General features: G+C 42.9%; 1 protein-coding gene across 10 annotated transcripts in view; it reads right to left on the minus strand.

Annotated features, from left to right (window-relative positions):
* The window catches only part of CDH3 (cadherin 3), a 115746-nt gene that overhangs the window by 77240 nt on the left and 20488 nt on the right, over nt 1-18018 (minus strand). The window lies entirely within an intron of this gene.

Below are 18018 nucleotides of genomic sequence, written 5' to 3' on the forward strand. Positions count from 1 at the left end.
AAAGCTGGTTTGGGCTTCTTTATTTATTTATTTATTTATTTTTGCTGTACGCGGGCCTCTCACTGTTGTGGCCTCTCCCGTTGCAGAGCACAGACTCCGGACGCGCAGGCTCAGCAGCCATGGCTCACGGGCCTAGCTGCTCCGCGGCACATGGGATCTTCCCGGACCAGGGCACGAACCCGTGCCCCCTGCATCGGCAGGCGGGCTCTCAACCACTGCGCCACCAGGGAAGCCCTGGGCTTCTTTATACAGCAATGGGAGAGCTTCTTTATATAGTAAAGGCTGAGAGCAGAAGCTGCAAGGCCTCTTGAGGTCTAGGCTTGAAACTCCCACATCATTTCTGCCACATTCTATAGGTCAGAGCAAGTCACAAGGCCAGCCCCAGACAAGAGATGGGGACAGACTCCACATCTTGAGGGAAAGAGCAACAATGTCACACTGCAAAAGGCATTTGTGCAGTGACACGAAGAATTACTGTGAGCATCTTTCCAAATGATCTACTACATATTGCGTTACTGAGTATATTCTTGACAGGAAAGCACTTCTGTTTTGGCTACACAGTGATGAGAACTAAAATTGTCTGTTCACCATTTTATACGTCTGATGAATGGAAGAATTTCCTACAGGCTAGCTTCTGCTTCTCTACATTTGAAATCTTGTTTTCTCTACCACCACATACTTCCAGTGCCAGATGCCATAGGATTTGCTCATATCGCAATAGAACCTCTGGCCTTGCGACCTTACATTACAACATTGGGCAGCTGTAGTATTTCTGGAAACCACTACTGTACCAGGAAGGCTAACACTAACTTAACTATACACAGAAGTGACTACAAACCACATAAACATATCTCAGTAAACCCAACTCAACTTCCTCTTAGTGACTATATCCCCCAGATGCCCAGGTCTATGCCAATGCCACCCAACAGGAGCAACAGTACAACAGAGGTGAAGTCAGAGTGGAAAGAAACAGAAAACTTAACCAATTACAGTTAAAATATCTTACTTTTGTAAATTTTCAAAAAAACATATGACCATGTGAACAGATCACTAGGGCCCTTTCCTGGGTCTTAGGAGGGGCTGGTGTTAGTGGGCTTGAATTTAAGCTTCATTAGTTTCTTGGTAAATACCTGTGGTAGGCAAGATAATCACCCCTCCAAAGATGTTTACATCCTAATCCCTGGAACCTGTGACTATGTTACTTTTCAAGGCAAAAGGGACTTTGCAGATGTGATGAAATTAAGGATATTAAGAAGATTATCCTAGATTATCTGGGTCAGCCCAATGTAATCACAAGGGTCTTTATTCATGAAAGAGGGAGGGCCTGAGATGGGGAAGGAGATGTGATGATAGAAGCCATCAGAATGATGCCCTGTGAGGAAGACTCAATCAATCATTGCTGGCTTTGAGGATGGAAGGGAGTCATTGTGCAAAGAATGTGGGCAGCCTCTAGAAGCTGGACAAAGTAAGGAGATGAGTTCTCCCTGACAGCTTCGCTGGCAAGAATGCAGCCCTGCCAACACCTTGCTTTTAGCCAGGAGAGACGTGGTTTTTTTTGGACTTCTGATCTCCTGAACTATAAAATAATAAATCTGTTCTAAGTCACCAAGTTTGTAGTAATTTGTTACAGAAGCAACAGAAAACTAATACAATACACTTCTGCTTTCATTCATTCAGCAAAACTATATCGAATACATTCTATTTGATAGGTAATAAGCACCGGAGACCCTGGCGTGAATAACTAGATGAAGTCCCTGTCCTCATGGAGTTTATATTTTAATGGGAGAAAACAGATAAAAAACAAACAAAGAAAAATGTAATAGGTCAGGTGGTGTTGACTGCTGTGGAGGAGTCCAAAACAGGGTAAGAGAGCTAGAAATTGATGGAGCTTAGGGTTTGGGTGGGGATGGAGTAGTGGGGTCTAGATGACCAGGGAAGGCTTCTTCAATGAAGTGACATCTGAGCAGACACATGAAGTGAGTTATGTGAGTCTCTGGGGAAGACTCTTTACACAGAGGAGAGTAAGTACAAAGGGCTTGAGATAAGAAGCCAATTAGTTTATTTAAGGGACAGAAAGGAGGCTACAGTGGCTGAAACAGGGTGAACAAGGGGGAGAGAGGAGAGGGCCAAATCATGTGGGGTCTTGAGGCCACAGTAAAGATTTTAACTTTTACTCTGAGTGAAGTGTGAAGTCCCTGGAGTCCTTTGAGCAGAGGAGTGATGGGATTTGACTTAAACTCTAAAAGGATCGCTCACTGCTGGCTGGAGAACACAGTGGAGGGGAGCCAGGATGGAAGCAGAGAGACCAAGGTGGAGGCCCCTGCAGTAATCCAGGCAAGCGATGATGCAGCTTGGCGCAGTGTGGTAGCAATGGAGGTGGTAAGTATAGGCGTCTGGATACATGGTAAAATGATATATAATTTGCTGAAGGATTAGATGAGAAAAAGGGAGGAGTCAAGGAACTCCAAGTTTTTTGGCATGAGCAATTGGAAGAATGGAGGTGACATTTACAGAGATGAAGGCTGCGAAGGGGAAGGTATAGTGGCAAGAGCGGTGTTTCAGTTATCTATTGCAGCAAAAAAAAAAAAGCGCAAACTTAGTAGTTTAACAGCAATTTATGATTTCTCTTGACTACATGGGTTGGCAATCTGGCAGTTCTTCTGCTAATCTTGCCTGAGATCAGTCACGTGGTTGAGTTATCTGATAGCCCATTTGGGGCTGGAAGGTCCAAGACGGCCTCCTCTATATGGCTGGAGCCAGGACCAGCTGCTGGCTGGGGTGCCTCACTTGGCTCTCCACATGGGCTCTCATTTTTAGTGAGGCTAGCCTGGACTTCTTTGCCATGGTGGCCTCAGTGTTCCAGAATGGGAGAGTAAAAGCCGCAAAGCCTCTTATGGCTTAGGTTCTGGAATTCATACTCCATCACTTTCTACTGATCAAAGCCAAGATACAAGGCCAGCCCAGGTTCAGGGGTGGGGAGTGTGTGTGAAGAAATTAATGCTCACACTGCAAACAGGCACGGACACAAATGAGGTGTGATTCACTGGGACTATTATTATAACAACTACTACAACGAGGAATTAGTTTGTGGGCACATTAAGTCTGAGATACCTCTTAGACATCTGGGCAGAGATGTCGAGTAGGCAGTTGAATAAATGAGTCTGGAATAGAGGAGATGGGTTCAGGCTAGGGATAGTATAAATTTGGGAATAATCCTATAGTAATCGGATCCATGAAACTGCAGGAGATAAACAAGAGAGGGAGTGTAGATAGAGAAAACGTTTTAAGAGCTAAGTCCTGATGCATTTCAACCTTAAGAGGCTGGACAGATGAGAGACCAACAAAGTCAACTAAGGAGATAAGAGAAAATGGAGGAGAGAGTGCCATTCTGGAATTAGGGAAAGAAAGTTTTGTAAGGAGCAAGGAGTAACTTAATGGAGTCAAATTCTGCAGCTGATAGGCTGAGCAAGATTAGGACTGATAAACGATCACTCCATTTCCTACAGTGGAAATCACTGGTGAGCTTTATAAGAGACATTCTGGTGAACTGCTGGGGCAAAAGCTTGATTGCAGTTGGTAAAAGAAAAGATGAGACACACGGTGACACATGTTCAGACAAGCTTTTCAGGAGTTCTGCTGGGAAAGGGAGCAGAGAAATGAGATAAAAGCAAGAGGGAGATGTAGGGTCAAGATAGGAATTTTTTCCCGACATTTTATTAATGAAAAATTTCAAACACACCAAAAAGTTGAAAGAATTTTATACATTGAACACATAGACCCACCACCTGGATTCTCCTGCTAACATTTTCCTATACTTGCTTTATCACATATATGTCCATCTGTCTATCTATCCAGCCCCAAGATAGGTTTTAATTTTTTTTTAACACTGACACATTACAGCAAGACTGAAGGTTTCTGGGAAAATTCAGTGGATGGAGCAGACTAATGATGCAGGAGCAAGTTAGGGGAAGGATTATGAACACAACGGCCTGAGTGGGAAAGAAGGGCTGGGATCTAGCGTGAAGTAAGGGGTTGGCCTTCAAAAAGGAGCATAGACAGAACAGGCATTGTTACAGGAATGAAGGCAGGGCACAGGGGCATAGATGCTGGAAAGTATGTGCGTGAGGGTGTGGGAGCTTGTGGAAGTTCTCTTCTAATGAAGTCATCAGCTGAAAGTGAACACAGTGGGCAGAGGAAGTGTTGTAAATTAGAAGAGAAAGGAAGGGGCTTCCCTGGTGGTGCAGTGGTTAAGAATCCGCCTGCCAATGCAGGAGACATGGGTTTGAGCCCTGGTCCGGTAAGATCCTACATGCCACGGAGCAACTAAGCCCACGCGCCACAACTGCTGAGCCTGCGCTCTAGAGCCCACCAGCCACAACTACTGAGCCCGCGTGCGTAGAGCCCATGCTCCGCAACAAGAGAAGCCAACGCAATGAGAAGCCCACACACCGCAACGAAGAGTAGCTCCCGCTCGTCGCAACTAGAGAAAGCCTGAATGCAGCAACAAAGACCCAATGCAGCCAAAACAAATAAAATAAATAAATTTATATTTTTTAAAAAAAGACGAGAAAGGAAAAAGGTGTGAAATAACCTTCTAGGAGAGTGGGAGGATGAATGGTCTAAGAAATACAGGAAGATTGCCAAGTGACCCTGGGGGGGGGGGTCCATCTGAAGTTAATGGTCAGGCATTTGAAACAAGACAAGTTTTTGAGTTTTCCTCAGCCCTATTCAGCTGTGTGGGTGCAGGTGCAGGGTCAAAGAGTTGGATTTAACAATTTTTTTTTCCAAGTGAATACAGCAGAGGGGCAAAGAAGTTGAGGATATACATAAAAGAATGACAGTAATGCTGGACCATGGAATTTAAGCCACACAAAGAAGGAAGTGAGGAAATGATAAGGGTAAGAGACAATGGAAAGGTGATGGGATAAATGGATGGCAGGTTCCAAAAGGGTCAAAGAATTGCTGGAGTTGGAATAGTAGAAGAGAGGGCTGGAGTTGGAGGTGGCAATTATCAAGCAGGATGCTTGAAACTGAGATTATGGAGGGGCTGAAACTATTGGAATGATAAGGTCAAGGCTATGGCCATGGGAGTGAGTGGCTGAGGTGAGGTAGAGGAAAAGTTTATTGGGGGAAAAAAGATCAGGGAACTGAGCAGTTTTTAAAAACAGCTTTACTGAGATATACTTCACATATCGTATAATTCATCCATTGAAAGTGTACAATTCAATGGTTTTTAGCATATTTACAGAGTTGTGCCAATCCATCACTAAAATCAATTTTCAAACATTTTTATTACTCCCCAAAGAAACCCATACCCCTTTACTATCAATTCCTATCTCCCCACATTCCCCAGCCCCAGGCAGCCACTACTCTACTTACAGTATCTATGGATTTGTCTCTGGACATTTTATATCACTGGAATTTTATAATATGCGGTCCTCTGTGACCGGCTTTTTTCACTTAGCATGATGTTTTCAAGGGTCATCTTCATTGTTAGTACTGGAATGATTAAAAAATGATTATGATTTTTGGTGTTGGACAGAAGGACAGTGATCCAGAAGTTAAAAACTTTCGCGGAAAGAGGAGTGACCCAGTGTCTGTAGATGTCTGCCATAAGGAGGGGCAGAGGATGGTACAGTCTGATGAAATCAAAGTCAGCTCAGATAAAGAGAGGTTTACTCCGGGGAGTCCAATGAGAGAAGATGACAAGGCTGGCGATAAGGAACCAGAACCAGAAAGTCAAGAACCAAAGTTGTGCCCCCAGGGCTACCAGGCTCTCTCATGTCTGCCTCTCCTCTGGTCACCCCTTCCCTCTCCCTCACCTCACCCGCCATGACCTCCGAAGCTCCGACACTCCACAGCCTTTCCTTTCATGCATGCTACGTTGTCATCTAATTGACTTTACCTCCAGGTCCTAAATTTCCAGGACAGGGAGTATGAGTGGCTTGACCCAGCTGGTGTCCCCCTGGATCTGTTGTTCATTCCCGGTTCAGTCAGTCATGGCCTGAGTGGTCATGGTGGGGTCATGAGAAAACACGGCAGCTCAGACAGTGGGTTGAGATCCTCTCATATCTGATGTGACTGAGGAGAAGAGGAGCAATCTCACTGGCTCCCTGAGGAAGCACAAACACCAGAGAAGAAGGCTGGGCAGCTGTGCTCAGACGTCCCCGGTGATGCTGCGGTGGAGCTCAGTGCTCCATGCTGCCTGCGGGATACCCTAGCCTGGGAAGCAGTTTCTGGCTCTGCCACACCTCCCCATCCATCCCGGCAAGAAACGCTCACTGCTCCCACACACTCACCCAGGCATGCAGGATTCTGCCTTGATGCCTGAGAAAGCCTGACTAATACGCTCTCCTCTCACAAACCAGTGCTGGGGGATTTGCTGAGGCCTTTTCCTCTCGTTTCACAGAAACTTCAGGAGAGAGAAATTGAGGTCAGTTCAACCACAACCCTGCCAAAGCCCCTGAGCTGATTCTCATGGAGAAGACAGCGAGAGAGAGAGGAAAATAAGAAAAGAGGAAAGGACTCTCCAAATTTGGGGCGGGGGGAGGGGTGTTGAGGGTTATTTTTAGAAAGTATTATGATTAAAAAATAAATATACGACTCCAGCCAGTTCCAGCTTTCCACGTGGGAGAAGGGAAATGCCCAACTCCAGTCCACCCTAGCCGTCATGTCCCCAACTAAGGGGGGAACAACTGAGAAGCACTTAAGTTCACAGTCCAGATGTACTGGCTCATGAAAAGACTAAGACCTAATCATGGGACTAGGACAGAATGCTTCTCCAAACCCCACACCCTACCACCTCATAGCCTATTTACAGGAGTTCCTTCTACCCAATACATCATGTGTGTATGTGTATATATATATATATATATATATATATATATATATAAAGTCTCAAACTAAAAGGCAAAAACATAGTTTGAGGGACTTCCCTGGTGGCACAGTGGTTAGGAATCCGTCTGCCAATGCAGGGGACACGGTTTCAATCCCTGGTCTGGGAAGATCCCACATGCCGCGGGGCAACTAAGCCCGTGCGCCACAACTACTGAGCCCACAGGCCACAACTACTGAAGCCTGCGCACCTAGAGCCCGTGCTCTGCAACAAGAAGCCACCGCAATGAGAAGCCCAAGCACCGCAATGAAGAGTAGCCCCAGCTCACCACAACTAGAGAAAGCCCGTGTGCAGCAACGAAGACACAACGCAGCCAAAAATAAAAACTAATTTAAAAAAAATGGATGGAGAAAGATATACCATACTAACAGTAATCAAAAGAAAGCAGGGGTAGCTATATTGATTTTGGACTTCAGAGCAAGGAAAGTTATCAGAGATAAAGAGGGGCATTGCATAACGATAAAGGGATCAATTCTCCAAGAAGGTATAACAATCCTTACCATATAGATCCTAACAACAGAGCATCAAAATATGTGAGGCAAAAACTGATAGAAATGTAAAGAGAAATAGATGAATCTACTATTATAGCTGGAGACTTCAACATTCCTCTATCAGAAATAGGTCCAGCAGGCAGAAACTCAGTAAGGACATAGTTAAACTCAGCAACACCAACAATCACCATGAATATGATAAATATCTATAGACTACTTCATCCAACAACAGCAGAATATATATTCTTCTCAAGCTCATATGAAACATTCACCAAGACAAACCACATTCTGGGCCATAAAACTCATCTTACTAAAATTAAAAGGATAGAAATCACACAATGTCTGCTTTCAGACTCCACGGAATTTAACAAGAAATCAATAATAGAGAGACAGCTCGAAAATCCCCAAGCACTTGGAGATAAAACAACACACTTCTCAATAACACACAGGTCAAAATTCAAGATAAATTTTAAAACATTTTGAACTAAATGAAAATGGAAACACAACTCATCAGAATTTGTGGGATGCAGCAAAATTCGTGCTTAAAGGGAAACTTATAACACTGAATCATATGTTAGAAAAAAAGATTTAAATTCAATCATCTAAGCTTTTACCATAGGAAACAAGAAAAATAAGAGAAAATTACTGTTTTGTTTTTTGCTGTGCCACGAGGCATGCAGGCTCTTAGTTCCCCGACCAGGGATCGAACCTGTGCCCCCTACAGTGGAAGCGCAGGGTCTTAACCACTGGATCACCAGGGAAGTCCCTAAGAGAAACTTAAATCCAAAATCAGGAGAGGAAAAGAAATAATAAAAATTAGGGTAGAAATCAATGAAATTGAAAACTGGAAATCAATAGAGAAAATCAACAAAACTAAAAGCTGGTTCTTTGAAAAGATCAATAAAATCAATAAACTTTTAGCTAGACTAAGAAAAAAAGAGAGGATACAAATTTCTAATATTAGAAATGAAAGAGGGGACATCACTACAGATCCCTGGGACATTAAAAATAATCAAGGAATACTATGAACCAACTCTATGCCCACAAACATGACAACCTAGATGAAATGGACCAATTCCCTGAAAGATACAATCTGTCAAAACTCACACAAGAAGAAGTGGACAATCTGAATAGGACTATATCAATTAAAGAAATTGAGTAAATGATTAATAACCTTTCAAAACAGAAAGCATCAGACCCAGATGTATTCACTAGTGAATTCTACCAGACATTTAAGGAAAAAATTACACCAATTCACTATAATCTCTTTCAGAAGATAGAAGCCTACTTCCTAACTCATTCTATGAGTCCAGCATTAATCTAATGCCAAAACCAAAGACATTACAAGAAAAGTACAGAACAACATCTCTTATTAAAACAGGCACAAAAATCCTCAACAAAACATTAGCAAATTGAATCCGATAATGTATAAAAATTATACATCATGACCAACTGGGATTTATCCCAGGTATACAAGGCTGGTTCAACATTCGAAAAGTAATTAATGTAATCTATCACATCCACAGGTTAAAGAAGAAAAATCATATGATAATATCAATACATGCAGAAAAAGCATTTGACAAAATTCAACACCCATTCATGAGAAAAACTCTCTGTAAACTAGGAATAGTGGGGAACTTTTTCAACTGAATAAATAATACCTACAAATCATCTGAAGTTAACATCATGCTTCATGGTAAGAAACGTGAGGTTTTCCCACTAAGATCAGGAACAAGGTAAATGTCCCCTCTTACCACTGCTTTTCAACATCATACTGGAAGTCCTAAATAATGCAATAAGACCAAAAAAAGGAAATAAAAAGGATACAGATTGGGAAGGAAGAAATAAAACTGTCTTTGTTTACAGCTGACATTATCATCTATGTAGAAAATCAGAAAGAATCAAGGAAAAAAATTCTGGAAATAATACGTGATTATAGCAAGGTTGCAGGGCACAAGGTTATTATTTTTTTAAGCCAATCACTTTCCTATATATCAGCAATGAACAAGGGGAATTTGAAATTAAAAACACAGTACCATTTACATTAGCATCCCCCAAAGTGAAATACTTAGGTATGAATCTAACAAAATACATACAAGGTCTAAAAGAGGAAAGCTACAAAATTCTGATGAAAGAAATCAAAGAAGAAGTAAATGAATGGAGAGAAATTCCATGTTCATGGATAGGAAGACTCAATATTGTCAAGGTGTCAGTTCTTCCCAACTTGATCTATTGATTCAATGCAACCCTAACCAAAGTCCCAGCAAGTTACTTTGTGAATACTAACAAACTGACTCTCAAGTTTATATGTAGAGGCGAAGGACCCAGAATGGCCAACACAATATTGAAGGAGAAGAACAAAGTTGGAGGACTGACACTACCCAACTTGAAGACTTAACATTAACCTACAGTAATCAAGACAGCGTGGTATTAGCAAAAGCATAGACAAATAGATCAACAGAATAGAATAGACAGCACAGAAATACACCCACATAAATATAGTCAACCAACCTTTGACAAAAGAGCAAAAGCAATACAATGGAGAAAGCAATAGTCTTTTCAACAAATGATGCTAGAACAACTGAACATCCACATGAAAAAAAAAAAGAGTATAGACACAGACCTTACACTCTGCACAAAATTTAACTCAAAATGGATCACAGACCTTAAGGTAAAATGCAAAACTATAAACTAGTAGAAGATAACATATGAGAAAATCTAGATGACCTTGGTTTTGGCAATGACTTTTTAGATACAATACCAAAAGCATGATCCATGAAAGAAAGAACTGATTAGCTGGACTTTATTAAAATTAAAAACTTCTGCTCTGTGAAAGATGCCTTCAAGAAAATGCAAAGACAAGTCACAGACTGTATTGCAAAAGACTTACCTGACAAAGGACTGTTATCCAAAATATATAAAGAACTCTTAAAATTCAACAAGAGAATAACCCAATTAAGAAATGTGCAAAAGATCTGAGAAGATATACAGACAGAAAATAAGCATATGAAAAGATGCTCCACATCATATGTCATGAGGGAAATGCAAGTTAAAACAACAATGAAATACCACTACACACCTATTAGAATGGCCAAAATCCAGAATGCTGATAACACCAAATGCTGACAGGATGTGGAGCAACAGAAATTCTCATTCATGGCAGGTGGAATCCTAAGGGCAGGGGAGTCTGGAAACTGTAGGAGTCAGTTTTCCTACATCACCAACTAGAAGAGGGTGAAATGACCCAGGTTGAGAGAGCCAATCCATAGTATTCACTACACCCTCCATAGAGGTGGTACCAAATTACACTCCCAGCAACATAGGATCTTAGCAACTCTTTGAGCTTTGCCAATTCAATAAATGAAAATCATTACCTTATCGTTTTAATCAGCATTTCTCTTATTTTTGGAGAGGTTGAGCATCCTCTCTTACAGACCATTACAATGTGCATCTCTGTGAATAGAATTCAGTGGGAGTGCCGCGCCCTGCAGTTGTGCAACATGGTGAGCCTGTAATATAGTTACATACAATTTGAATTTCCTTCTGTGAATTCTTTAGATCCTTTGCCCACATGCTGGCTTTTTTTTTTTTTTCATGATATATTTAACTAGAAACATACATGGGACCTGAACATATGGCATCTTCAGTGCCAGTTTTCCAAAACTACACCTTACCTAGTGTGATGGTTAATTTTGCATCAACATGACTGGGCTAAGGGATGCCCAGATAGCTGGTAAAACATTACTTCTAGGTGTTTCTGAAAGAGATTAGCATTTGAATCAGTAGACTGAGTAAAAAAGATTGCCTTCACCAATGCTGGTGGACATTATCAAATCCATTGAGGGCCTAAACAGAACAAAAAAGCAGAGAACGAGTGAATTTTCTTTCTGCTTGAGCTGGGACATCCATCTTCTGCTGCCCCTGAACACCTGAATTCCTGGTTCTCGGCCTTTGGACTTGGACTAAGAATTATACCATTGCCCCTCCCCACTCCTCCCCTTCTCAGGCCTTTGGGTTTGGACTGGAACTACATCTCTGGCTTTCCTGAGCCTCCAGCTTGCAGTCAGCAGATCGTGGGACTTCTTGGCCTCCATAATCATGTGAGCCAATCTCTCATCGTAAGTCTCATTCTATACACCTATACCTATCCTATTGGTTCTGTTTCTCTAGAGAACCCTGACTAATACACCTATTGACCCAAAAACTTTTTTCCCTTTGTGTCATCTCCCTCCCCGGAGATGGTCCCAGTGAAGGGTAGGGAGAAACAACCTCAACTTGAAATGTCACAAGCATTTCAAGTTCTGGAGCTCTAGAACTTTAAAATTAAATTGTATTCAAAGTGCTTCTCCCACACAGGTTTACACGAAATTCTATTTTGCCTCCTGCCTGCTGCAGATTTAATTATGAATCATGCTGGATGGACGCATGAGGACATGGTGTGCCTAGGGAGCTGGGCAGCCGTTCCCTCCTGCTGGGCTTGCGTTCTTGTGGTTTATAACGACTTCTTAGGTGAATAATAACCTCACGTTCATGCCAGGCCTTTTGGTCTTTGCTGATGACCTATAGAGGCTGGAAGCCTGAGATTTCAAATTCATCAGCAGGCCTTTTAAGCCTGGTCAGTCAGGCCACACAGAGCCACAGAAAGTACAAGCTGCTGATGCAGAAGGACCCAAGCACTCAGAGGACTACACCATTTGCCTAGAAGTGTGAGGTTGAAATTTTTTTCTCTTTAAAATGTCCACTTGCCACGGGGCTTCAGGTGCTCAGTGGCAAGGCCAGCTAACAAGGAGTGCACTTATGGACTTTCCTCTAAGCCCTCATCTGAGGCACCAAATTCCATCATTAGGTATTCATTCCTTTGGCTTAAACCTTTCCACAGTAACCTGGCACTCCCTCCTGACTTGCTGATTATTTTTCACTTGGTCAGGCTCAAAGTGTCCTAGGCATTTTTAATCCCTTCCTCTCTTTGTACCCTCGTCTCCTCCCCCATCCAATTAATCACAAAGTCACCTTGATTATTCCTTCAGAGTGTCTCTGGGGAAGGCCTGCTTGAGTGGGAAGAGTACTGGTTGTGTGACCTTGAGCAAGTGATTCAAACTCTGACCTTCAGTTCCTCCATCTATAAAGTGGAGCTAACAACATCCTACTTCACAGGGTTTTTAGTAAGGATGAAAAATAATTCATGGTTTTATTAAAACACACACACACATACACACACACACACACATACACACACACACACACACAAACACCACTTCCCTAGAAGCCTCTTTGACTGACTAGTGTCAAGCCTAGTGATTTATAATATTCTTTGCATATATTATAAGATGCACAAATAATGTATGATTTTATTAAAATGAGATCATATTCCATATATATATATTTTTTTTTGCGGTACGCGGGCCTCTCACTGTTGTGGCCTCTCCCATTACGGAGCACAGGCTCCAGATGTGCAGGCTCAGCGGCCATGGCTCACGGGCCTAGCCGCTCCGCGGCATGTGGGATCTTCCCGGACCGGGGTACAAACCCGTGTCCCCTGCATTGGCAGGCGGACGCTCAACCACTGCGCCACCAGGGAAGCCCTCTCTTTCTTTTTTTAAATGAAGTATATTTGATTTATAATATTGTGTTAGTTTCAGGTGTACAACACAGTGATTCAATATTTTTGCAGATTACACTCCATTATAGGTTATTTCAAGATAATGGGTTTAATTCCCTGTGCTACACAGTACGTATCCTTTTGCTTTTTCTTTGTCTTTCTTGACATTTTTTATGATCTAGGCCAATTATTTTATAAAATGTCCCTCGATTTAGTTTCCTTCTATTCTTTTTTCGTGCAAATGTATACATACAAATTTTTAAAATTAGGATCATATAGTACTGCTATGTTTTTAAACTTTTCATTGAAGTATAACACAAATACAGAAAAGTGAGCAGATCCTAAGTGACAATGAACACACGTGCTACCAACACCCAGAATAAAGGACAAAACATGACCTGCCCCCGAAGAATCTTTTTGACCTCCATCAGTCCCTAACCCCCAACCCAAGGGTAATCATTATCTTGACTTTGAAAACAGAGATTAGGGCTTCCCTGGTGGCGCAGTGGTTGAGAGTTCGCCTGGCGATACAGGGCACACGGGTTCGTGCCCTGGTCCCGGAAGATCCCACATGCCACGGAGCGGCTGGGCCCGTGAGCCATGGCCGCTAAGCCTGCGCGTCCGAAGCCTGTGCTCCGCAACAGGAGAGGCCACAACAGTGAGAGGCCTGTGTACCGCAAAAAAAAAAAAAACAAAAACAGAGATTAGTTTTGCCTAATTTTGTGCTTTATATAAATATATTCAATTTTGACTGTGCCACTTTCTCTCCTAAAAGAGAGAAGTTTTTTTTTAATTTTTTTTTTTTGCGGTACGCGGGCCTCTCACCGCTGTGGCCTCTCACGCTGCGGAGCACAGGCTCCGGACGTACAGGCTCCGGACGCGCAGGCTCAGCGGCCATGGCTCATGGGCCCATGGGCCCAGCCGCTCCGCGGCACGTGGGAATCCTCCCAGACCGGGGCACAAACCCGTGTTCCCTTCATTGGCAGGCAGACTCCCAACCACTGCACCACCAGGGAAGCCCAAAGATAGAAGTTATTTAACTTATTTAAATCCACTAACGAGGCTGCTGTGAGGACATAAAGGTCCCTGGGAAACCCCTGCAGAGCACCAAACACATGTAGGTTCAGTATTGCTGTTATTGTTAATGTTATCAATCTTTGCCCTGAATTAAAGTATGAGGAAATTATAAAATCTCATGCTGGCGTTATTACTGAAGTCAAGAGCATGAGCTCTTAAATAGAGGGATCTTTGGCAAAAGAAAAGCGAGTCAGGGTGAAACAGCAAACAATGGAAAATAAGGGTTTGTGGAAGGGTATAAATAAGAAGCAAAATGTTTCCAGGTTGGACCAGCCTTACTTCCAAATTTATCTGATTATAGGACTCATCTGGAGAGTTTTTAAAAATACAGATTCTTATCAATGGGTCTGAAGTGGGGCCTTGGAATCTGTATTTTTAAAAGATGCTCCTGGTAATTCTTATGATCAGGCAAGATTTGGAAACAGTAGATTCTGAGGAGAGTGGAAGAGCACGGACTCGCTCCCTGGGATGGCTGGGAGGAGTCGGGTAACTCAATGTAGAAATAGTCATCATCATTCACTAGACATCTACTAGGTGTCAAGTACCAAGCTCAGCATGTTCCTACAGTATTCATTTAATTGTCACAACAATCCTAAGAGACAGAGATTACTGTCCCAATTCTACAGCTGGCCTCAGAGTTAAATGAGTTGCCTGAGATAATGTACAGGAAGATATCCAGGTGTCTCCAATTTCAAAAGTCTTAGGAACTACCCTAAACTAACAGGTCAGACTACTCAGCTCCATCCATTATGACAGGTCATCTATTATGCATGTGAGTAACACCATACTCATCACTTTACAGTTTTCAGAGCACTTTTAAAAAAGTGTTATTGGGGTATAATTTACGTACCATAAAATTCATCCATTTTAAGTCTGCAATTCAATGTTTTTTAATATATTCACAGAGTTGTGAAACCATCACCATGTTCAATTTTAGGACATTTCCATCACCCCACAAAGAAACCTTGTGTCCATTTACAGTCACTCTCCACATCCTCCACAGCCCCTGGCAACCACTCATCTCTTTCTGACTCTATGGATTTGCCTATTCCGGACATTTTGCATAAATGGAATCATACAATATGTGGCCTTTTGTGTCTGGTTTCTCTCACTTAATGTAATGTTTTCATCCATTTTGTAGCGTGTATCAATACTTCTTTACTTTTTATGGCCAAATAATATTCCATTGTATAGATGTGCCACATTTTATTTGTCCATCCATCAGCTGATGGACATTTGGGTTGTTTCTGCTCTTTGGCTATTTTGAATAATGTTGCTATGAACATTTGTGTACAAGATTTTGTGTGGACACGTTTTCGTTTCTCTGGGGTATATACATAGGAATGGTATTGCTGGGTCATACGGTAACTCTACATTTAGTCAGTTGAGGAACTGGGAGGGTCCCTCAATGGCTGTGCCATTTTACCTTCCCACCAGCGGTGTATGAGGGCTCCTTTCAGAACACTTTTACAAATACAAACAACCCCAGAGATAGGCATCATTACTCGTATCTTCCCGACAAAGACACTGAGGGGCAGAGAGGGGATGTGACTTCTCTGCTATGAGGACTGGGCTCCAACCCTGCAACTGCCCTCCATCCTTCAGGAAACCTGACTTTCAGGCCAGAACAGTAGGTCTTTGAGAGGTGATGAGGTGATGGGCAGAGAGAAAGAATCTGCGGGTACAAAGCCTTGCTATGGAGATGGAACCTTCAGTTTTAGGAATGGAGACATCTAAGCCACTTATGTTTATGTTTTATTAGGCAACAGCCAGAGCCAGGTTCTGACTAATTAATGATGATCAAAGTGCTCTGACAAGATGGAGTGATATGCAAACATTAGCCATGAATTAATTATTCACAACTGGGTGTTCTTAGCTGAAGGTGAGGAGGCTGCCAAGGAGTAAAAGAAAGCTAGGCCCTCACTTCCCCCTCAGCTTGCATGAGCCTGGGCCCTCCTGCAGGACTCAGTTTCTCAATCCAGAAAATGGGGCTAGACAGGCGCTCTCATCCCTTTATGCTCATAGGCCAGCACCTGGCAACCTGAGTCCTATTCCAATCAAGGCAGCATACTCAAGCTGCCTCCACCAAACAATAATTAATAATACCAACACACAGTTCAGGGGTCGACAAACATTTTCTATAAAAGACCAGACAGTAAATACTTTAGGCTTGAAGGCCAAATGGTCTGTCATACTCCTCATCTCTGCCACTGTAATGCAAAAGCACCACAGACAATACATAAATGAATGAAAGCTGCTGTCCTGTGAAACTTTCTTTGTGGACACTGAAATTTGACTTCTGTGTAATTTTCACGTTATAAAATATTATTCTTTTTTTGATTTTTTCCCTACCATTTTTTCCCTACCATAAGAACATAAAAACCATTCTTAACTCCTGGACTATATAAAAACAGGTGTTGGGACTTCCCTGGTGGCTCAGTGGTTAAGAATCCACTTGCCAATGTAGGGGACACGGATTCAAGCCCTGGTCTGGGAAAATCCCACATGCCGCGGAGCAACTAAACCCGCGAGCTACAACTACTGAGCCTGCGCTCTAGAGCCCGCGAGCCACAACTACTGAGCCCGTGTGCCACAACTACTGAAGCCCATGAGCCTATAGCCCATGCTCCACGACAAAAGGAGCCACCACAATGAGAAGCCCGTGCACCGCAACAAAGAGTAGCCCCCGCTCGACGCAACTAGAGAAAGCCTGTGCTCAACAACGAAGACTGAACGCAACCAAAAATAAATAAATAAAACAAAAACAAAAAACAGGTGTTGCCTCAAAATGTTAAACATAATTACTATTTAACCCAGCAATTCTGCTAAGTATATACCCAAAATAAATGAAAACATAAATCCACACATGTGTACATCAAAGTTTATAGCTATTCATAACAGCCAAAAAGTAGAAGAAAAACACAAATGTCCATCAACTGATGAATGGATAAACAAAATGTGGTATAACCATACAATGAAATATTGTTCAGCCATAAAAAGGAACCAAAGTTTGATATATGCTACAATACGGATGAGCCTTGAAAACATGCTAAGTGAAGGAAGCCAGACAAAGATGGCACATGTATGATTTCATGGATATGAAATGTCTCTGGAAACAGAAAGCAGAGGAGTTGTTGCCTGGGCCTGAGGGGACTGGGGCGGGGGAGGGTGATAACTAAAGGGCTCTTTGGGGCATGACGAAAATTTGCTCATGGTGATGCTTGCACAACTGTGAATATACTAGAATTTGCTGAAGTGTACATTTTCAGTGGGTGAATTGTGTGGTATTTGAATTATATCTCAATAAAGCTGTTAAAAAGGAACTACAGAAGTAATGTCGTAGTTTGTTGACCCATGACATAGCACACAGTTGCTTAGCCTCTCACAAAGCACCTTTCCTCACGTTGTCACAACCAGCCAGGCATTTGCCCCTTCAATGGCTGAGAAAGCCAAGGCTCAGAAATGGAACTGACTAGGACACAGGTAACCAATGGTGAGATGTGAGCAGAACCCAGGTCTTTGGACTCGCTGTCCAGTGCTCACTGCAGCACAGACTTTCCCAGAGTTACATTCAGAGACTGGGTAAGTCACTCCTCAAAGCCCCAGGGGAGAGGAGATGACAGGAGGGGACCCATCCCTAGACCTGTCCCTCCCTGCTGCACCTCTGGCGCCAGCTTCCTCCTCTCTGCACCCCCTACCCCCCCAACCCCCCGCCCTTCCCTGTGACGTATTTCGAAAAGGGCTCCAAAAGGGTGAGGAACCAGTTCAAGGTCACACAGCAGATATCAGACCTTTGACTTCCTTGATTTTTTTTTTTTTGCGGTACGCGGGCCTCTTACTGTTGTGGCCTCTCCCGCTGAGGAGCACAGGCTCTGGACGCGCAGGCTCAGCAGCCACGGCTCACGGTCCCAGCCGCTTTGTGGCACGCGGGATCCTCCCGGACCGGGGCACGAACC

This window comes from Tursiops truncatus, chromosome 19, assembly GCF_011762595.2.
Source record: "Tursiops truncatus isolate mTurTru1 chromosome 19, mTurTru1.mat.Y, whole genome shotgun sequence".
NCBI lineage: Eukaryota > Metazoa > Chordata > Mammalia > Artiodactyla > Delphinidae > Tursiops > Tursiops truncatus.